We start from the raw sequence: 8,377 nt of genomic DNA, 5'->3' as shown, positions 1-8,377 counted from the left end.
TGATTCACGGTTTTAGTATTGTTTGGTGTGATTTGGAGGCCCGACTAAGTTTGTATAATGTTTTAGTATGGGTTAGTATAATTGGTTAAGGTACCGAGGGCCTCGGGTGAATTTCGGAGGGTAACAGATCGAGTTTGGGCTTGGGGGAAAGCTGAGGCAGCTGGTGTCTGGTGCAATCGCACCTACGAGAAAAGGGCCATAGGTGCGAGACCGCAGAAGCGGCCTAGGGGTCGCAGATGCGGAATGGAGTGAGGGTGGATGGATTCGCAAGTGCGAGGAAATTTCCGCACCTGCGGGCTCGCAAATGCAGGCGGAGGAGTGCAGAAGCGAGAGCTGGGCTGAGGGGGAAGGTCGCTGAAGCTACAGTTCGTGCGCAGAAGCGCATTTTGGCACGCAGAAACAGGGATGGATCGGGTGAGGGACATTCGCAGAAGCGAGTTTTTACTTGCAAAAGCGAGGCTGCAGATACGGTAATTCTGTCCGCAGAAGCGAAAATAGGGCAGAACATAAGGGATCGAACTTGGTCATTTCATCATTTTCGTTTGGGATTTTTGGAGCTCAGTTCTTGGGAGATTTTGAGGAGTTTCTTCATGTAACACAAGGTAAGTAATTTCCCACTTGTTATGAGCTAAATGCAAGGTTTATATGTGGATTTAAAACTGAAAATTTGGGATTTTGGTAGAAAAACCTAGAAATTGGTATTTGTGGATTTTGACCACGAAATTTGACATGGAATTTAGGATAAATTATATAATTGCGTTCGTGGTGTTATGGGTAGAGTTATCTTTGAAATTTTTTTGGAATCCGGGCACGTGGGCCCGAGGGTTGATTTTATAGATTTTTCGAGTGGAGTTGGGAAATGTTTGAATAGTTTTGGACCGACGGGCATCAGTTTGAGGTATTGTAGTGGCATTAGATCCGGTTAAGGAACTTCGGAGCGAGATAAGTCTCCCGTCTAACTCTGTGAGGGGGAAACTACCCCTAGGTGATGTATTTATTATGTGTTACTTGTTGCGGGGGATACGTACGCACGAGGTGATGAGAGTCCGCACGTAGTTAGATTCATGTTATGTCCGAGTAGACTTAGGTTCCCGCCATGCTATAATTATATTATTTGAGTTGTCTCTTGCCTATTAAATTCCTTTTATTTATGTTATGACTTGAGACTAGACTTGTGTATAGTGATAGATTTGATATGGTAGAGATTCGACGGGCTTCATGATTAGCCACGAAATAATTGTACTCCTCTTATAAATTCCTCGCACGTTATGCATTCTCATCGAAAATGTCCCTTAAAAATTTATAACTCACACGTCTATTCGTGAGTGGGGTTCAAGGACCCATCAAAGCTTCTTATTTTAATGGGATCGGGTCATCCGCCTCGGCAGGATAGATACATATATGGTTTGTGTCGTTCAACCCTCGGCAGTGCGCACATTATGATGGATCGGGCTGTACTCCTTAACAGGATTTATGTACCACATTCTCATGGGAGTGGGCCATTCGCCTCAGCAATAATAGATGTATTTATGGTTTGACAATGTTGTGACGGATCGGGCCGTACGTCTCGGCATTTTTATAAAATACTCTTATGAAATCGTGCGTAATAATTGGCAAGAAGCCAGCATATCTGTGAGCTTTTCCTGATCGAACTGTGACGACCTATCTGGTAAGGTCCATTGTATATTCTCTGATTGAGGAGGCAGCTACTAGCTACGAGTTTGAGTTACTGCCGAGAGGAGGATTGTACCACGTATTATACTTGTTACTTTATTTTTTTTCTCTGGTTCACATCTGTTTACTTTTACTGTATCTGTCTTATTGGACCACTAGTAAGTGTCGATGTCGGCCTCTCGTCACTACTTCTCTGGGGTTAGGCTAGATACTTACTGGGTACACGTTGATTACTATACTTGTTGCACTTTTTGTGCAGGAACTTATATGTCTGGTGGTCTTTTGGGCGCAGAGGCGTGGCCACTGCGGGGACTTTACTGTGAGCTGCAATTCATGCTCCGATCTGCAGCCTGCAGAGTCTCCGTCAGAGTTATTTATATATCCCATCTAATTTGTATTCCAGACAGAGGTTGTATTTTATTTTATTTTCTAGTTGATGCTCATGCACTTGTGACACCGGGTTTTGGGGGTTTCTACGGGTTGTTCACTATTATAATTGTGTAAATACTTTCATTTACTCGGTAAATTCTATTTGTTGCTGTTCAATTAATGAAAACCAAGATTTCAAAACACTAAAAATGAGTAATTAAATTGGTAAATTACCGTTGGCTTGCCTGACGACGGTGTTAGGCGCCTTCACGACCTTTAGCGGATTTTGGATTATGACAGCTTGGTATCAGAGCGTTAGGTTTACTTAGGTCTCACGAGTTATGAGCAAGTCTAGTAGAGTCTTACGGATTGGTACAGAGATGTATGTACTTATCTTCAAGAGGATACATGGCTGTTAGGAGCACTTCCCTTCTTGATTCCTCATCGTGTGATTTGATTCCATTGAGGTTTGTGCCTTTATTTCCTTCCTACTCGATCTTATGCAACACGAAATGCTTGTTATCAATTGGGCATCGAGGAGTTGTAGTGGTACTGCAAACGTGGTGTGGGATGTTTTTCCCTGCGTGTTCGAGCAGGTTATTATCGTCGTCTTGCGAAAGAATGTTATGTCAATCAGCTTAGTAGCTGTATTTCCGGTGGTTTTAAGGCTATGCACAAATTGCTACGATGTTCGTGCGTCGTTATCACACGGTATTGATGTAATGGTGGGGTGCTCGTTTATATGTTGAGTCGGTGAATGACTTGAAGAGAGGATTTCTCAGTGCATGATTTAGGGGTTCAACATTTAATTCCAGCAAAGGAAAGGCAATTGGACTATAGATGTCCAGGTTTGGTTGATGGATTAACGAGACTTGATATTTTCGATGCATGGTGGAATCTTCATTATGATGCGGTGTCATAGTCCTTGTTTGAACACATTACGGTTCGTCGGTGTTATGGTCTTCTTTGATTTTGACTTCGGGGCAGGGTGTTATGAAATGGTGCCTGAGGGGAGGTTGTCAGAAATAGCAGTATGCAGCGGTTCAGAATCGAATTGGTATTTCTAATGTTGATGGCTCGAGAAAGATGATCTTTGAATTGGCTTAGAGTCAGTAACAGCCTATTAGTTCATGTGCTATAGAGATGGATTTTGATTTGAGGCAACATTTGGCATCAAGGTATGAGGGAGGACATGGCGGGAAGTGTTTTGCGGTGGTTAAAGTACTAGCAGGTCAAGTATGAAGAGTAGAGATTGAGAAGTTTCTTAAAGGAGATGGTTTAACCGAAGTAAGAGTAGCAGATTAGCATATGGATTCCGTGGTAGGATAGCCGCGTGCCTTATGAAAATGGAGAACGGTTTGGGAACCGTGATGGAAGGCGATTTGGCCTACAGATTTTATTTGGAATGGTGGTCACGGTACGAAGAAAGATTGAGTGTGACCGAAAGGAGTTGCTTGAAATGAAGAGGAGTGTGAGGATTTGATTATCGTTTTAGATGCAGTATGACTTGAGTTCGGAAGGTATTGTTGAATTCCACATGTGGGTTATCTCCTATGAGCAAGTTAGCGGTTGCGTGATGTTGATGAAGTTTCTACAAAGAATTCTACTTGCTACCGAGTAAGAGGTCAATATGTGATTGTGACTGGTGATTTAGAATGTTCATGAAAAGCTTAACAAAAGACTTCGAGAAGTCTGGCGGGTTAACGGTGCGAGATCATGATAATTGAGAAGGAGGAATCATTGTGGGCTCTACATTGTGTGATGGTATCTTAAAGCTAAGTGGGGGAGCCCCACCGTCTACGATTGGATCACGTGGTTGTCTGCTTGTGCGGTTTCTGGTTATCGATGCGTTGGTGGATTATTTATGACTAAGAAAAGGAACCATCAGGGGTAATTCAGCAAAGAACTTGATGAATGTGTGTTATACTTCGCCTTATCGATTGAGGTGCATGTTTCGGGAAGACCCGGAGTTTATACTTCTTGTGGATGTAAGGTACAAGGAAAAGAATTCAGTCGGTTTCCTCTTTGAGCGGGGTGTTCATGATCTAGCAGAGCGTTAGAGTTTGGTTATATTCAGTATCATGTCAGAGTGGGTGACTTTCAACAACGGTTCTAGTGGGTCCAAGAATTTAAGTGTAGTGCCTAAGGATTTCGGGTCTGTTGTATGGTTAAGGATCGAGTTTTCGCCATGGATTACGAACGGTACATGGAATATTCTATGTTATCATCGGATATGCAGTGCAGTATACGAGAAAAGTATGAGGTGGTTCATGGGTATTGAGACGATATAGTCTCGTGATTCGGGTCACTCGGGATGAGTGCAGATTGAGTTTGTTATGTTGTGAATGGAGCTAACGTTATTTCTAAGGCAGGTCAAGGGTAAATTTAAAGAAGTTGGGTTGGTTGTAATGGTTGAATCAGCATGATTGTGGCAATGGTCGGTTCATTCGGTGTGTGAAATTATAACATATGGTTTGTGGTTGTACATGCAGGCTTGACAACCACCATGACTTGATTGATTTGGGAGGCATGTGGTTTTAAATGGCTTTGTGGTGTAAATGGACTTCTGGAAGAGTTATGGAAATTTAGATCATGACTTGAGGTTTGTATTTTCTACGGTCTGGGAATTCAATTACATGTTGCATGGGTTCTTCTGAATTGAGCTAAGTGAAAGGCTTCTAGCCAATGGAGTGTTTATTCTACTAGTGGTTTAGGAGTTATGGTGAATTCTGGTATTCTCGCATAGTGGCATGATAGGTGCAGTAAGTGGCTTGGGAATTTGAAAGCTGAGGATCAAGGTTGCGGCTCGGTATTGTCAAGGATGTCACGAGCTCGGATGATTTAGAAAATAATTTAGATGTTCAGAGTAAGCTGACATTATTCTAGTTTCGCCTGGGAATGGTGTTCTGTGGAAAGAGAATTGTGTATTGAATTGCAGGTTCTTGAATTGCTTTACAAATTAGTACGGTTGGTGGTATGGAGGTGCAGACTTTGCTACCTGGTGCGGAAGGTCGTGGGAGCATACCCCACGAGGAAATTGTATGAGTGTGACATGCTAGTCACCTGATTGTTAAATATTGAAACCAAGTACGGAGATTTTGGTACCATCGTTAATATGAGAGTTTATGCTTGGAAGGCGCCCTATTCCTTTGGTTGTGAACTGAGGGGGTTGTGCCAGATTGAGACGACTGGATTATTCACACGTGTGTTGAGATCTCGTGTAGTTTGTGGGGTCATATGAGCAGGATGGCTCTCGAGATGCAGGTCATTTATCACACCTTAGTCGTTCTTGGGTTTTGTAGCGTATGGCGCCATCCGTCTCCCCAGAGTTGTATTTTTGCACTTAGCATGCTTGTGGCCGATATTTGGTACTCCATAGGTAGAAGCGTTATGGCTTGATGAGCATGTCCTTATTTATGGTTATGAGTGGATCGGGTGGCACGCCGCCACAGGTATGTTATTTGGATCGGGCCGTACACCGCAACGATATCATTTTGGATCGGGTTGCACACCGCAACGGTATCATGTTTGGATCGGGTTGCACGCCGCAACAATGATATGTTGAGTATGGTTCCCTATATCTATTCCTGCATATTTTGTTTCTCATTTTTTTAGAAGGGTTCATAACATCTGTTTGACCATTTATTTCATTGCGCGAGCTGGGTAATCCTTTTCCAGAGTTCGTTCCTCCTTACGTGTCATATTCGAGTTATAGTTTGTCGGCGCATTGATGGCGTCATATGAGATCTGAGTCAGTGTTCGAGGTGGCTTATTGCCTGAGCAGCTTGTACTGGGTGAGACGAGATTATTGGACCTGAAATTAATGCGATTAGATTTATATAAGGTACATTAAAGGCAAAATATCGTTATTCAGTTCAGAATGAGGTAATAGTTCTTATCAGGAGGAAAGACTCCATGAATTATTGATTCGGCAGATGGTTACGATTTCTACACATCTCTTTCGTTATGGCAGTATTACGAGAGTTGGAACAAGATTTATATACGCCATGAGATGTATTGCGGGCATTAGATTCATAAAATTTCAGCTATTGTAGTAAGAGGATGTTATTATGGGCAACCGAATTATGTTGTGCATGGTGTGATTTCATCCTAGGTGTATGATCATGTTGTGGTACAGTGCGTGGTGATTGGTATGGTGTTCGTGTGTTAGAATCACGTCTCGTAAAGAAATTCGGAAGTTAGAACTTGGTTCTAAAGCTTGTTAGCTAAGGCTAAAGGGATGACCTTCAGTCCGACTCGAGCTAATGTGCCCAACTAGGTTGTGATGGCATGGGTAGGTGCACAAGGTGTTAAACAGTAAATTTGGACAACTCCGGAGCAGTCCTTAGCACGTTCGAGGACGAATGCATGTTTAAGTGGGGAAGGATGTAACGACCCGACCGGTCATTTTTACCTCTAGCACGTCGTTCAGCGTTTTGAGGCCTTGAGTAGCTTCACTTCAGGTATTATGACTTGTACGTATGGTCGGAATGGAATTTCGGGAAGTTCGGGATTGGGTTGGAAAGAAAATTCTAATTTTGGAAGCTTTAAGTAGGAAGAATTAGCTAAGGTGTGACTTTTGAGTAAACCACCTCGGAATCGGGATTTGAAGGTTGCAATAGGTTTGTATGATGATTTCAGACTTGGGCGTATGTTCGGTTTGAGTATCGGATCGTCCGGGAGCATTTCAGTGCTTATTATGGAAGGTTGGTATTTTTAAAAGTTTAAGAAATTCTTAAGGTTGACTTGAAGTGGATTTTAATGTTACCAATGTCCGTTTAGGATTCTGAGCCTTGGAATAGCTTTGTTATGGCATTTATGACCTGTGTGTAAAATTTGGGGTCAATCGGACTTGATTTAATAGGTTTCGACGTCGAATGTAGAAGTTAGAAGTTTTAAAGTTTATTAAGCTTGACTTGGGGTGAGATTCGTGGTTTTAGCATTTTTTGATGTGATTTGGAGGCCCGACTAAGTTCGTATGATGTTTTAGGACGCGTTGGTATAATTGGTTAAGGTCCTGAGGGCCTCGGGTGGATTTCGGAGGGTTAACGGATCGTGTTTGGGCTTAGGGGAAAGCTGAGGCAGCTGGTGTCTGGTGCAATCGCACCTACGAGAAAAGGCCGCAGGTGCGAGACCGCAGAAGCGGCCCAGGGGTCGCAAATGCGGAATGGAGTGTGGGTGGATGGATTCGCAGGAGCGAGGAAATTTCCGCACCTGCGAGCTCGCAGATGCGGGCGGAGGAGCGTAGAAGCAGGAGCTGGGCTGAGGGGGAAGGCCGCAGAAGCGGTAGTTCGTGCGCCGAAGCGCATTTTGGCATGCAGAAGCGGAGATGGCTTAGGTGAGGGACGTTCGTAGAAACGAGTTTTTACTCGCAAAAGCGAGGCCGCATATGCGGAAATTCTGTCTGCAGAAGTGAAAACTGGGCAGAACATAAAGGATCGAACTTGGTCATTTCATCATTTTCGTTTGAAATATTTGGAGCTCGGTTCTTGGGCGATTTTGAGGAGTTTCTTCATGTAACACAAGGTAAGTAATTTCCCACTTGTTGGGAGCTAAAGGTAAGGTTTATATGTGGATTTAAGGAGGAAAATTTGGGGAAATTTGGGATTTTGGTAGAAAAAACTAGAAATTGGTATTTGTGAATTTTGACCCCGAAATTTGACATGGAATTTGGGATAAATTATATAATTGAGTTCGTGGTGTTATGGGTAAAGTTATCTTCGAACATTTTTGGAATCCGGGCACATGGGCTCGAGGGTTGATTTTATAGATTTTTCGGGCGGAGTTGGGAATTGTTTAAATTGATTAACTATGGGTTTAGAGTATATTTTTTGATTGGTTTTCACGTTGTTTGAATAGTTTTGGACCGACGGGCATCAATTTGAGGTATTGGAGTGGCATTGGAGCCGGGTATGGAACTTCGGAGCGAGGTAAGTCTCTTGGCTAACTCTGTGTGGGGGAAACTACCCCTAGGTGATGTATTTATTATGTGCTACTTGTCACGGGGGCTACGTATACACGAGGTGACGAGAGTCCGTACGTAGTTAGTTTCATGCTATGTCCGGGTAGACTTAGGTTCCCGCATGCTATAATTGTACTATTTGAGTTGTCTCTTGCCTATTAAATTCTTTTATTTTACGTTGCGACTTGAGACTAGACTTGCATAGAGTGATAGACTTGATATGGTAGAGATTCGTTGGGCTTCATGATTAGCTGCGAAATAATTGTACTCCTCTTACAAATTCCTCCCATGTTATGCGTTCTCATCGAAAGGTGTCCCTTAAAAATTTATAACTCACACGTGTATTCGTGAGTGGGGGTCAAGGACCCGTCA

The sequence above is a fragment of the Nicotiana tabacum genome, chromosome 12, assembly GCF_000715075.1.
Source record: "Nicotiana tabacum cultivar K326 chromosome 12, ASM71507v2, whole genome shotgun sequence".
Lineage (NCBI taxonomy): Eukaryota > Viridiplantae > Streptophyta > Magnoliopsida > Solanales > Solanaceae > Nicotiana > Nicotiana tabacum.
This window is presented reverse-complemented; position numbering follows the sequence as displayed.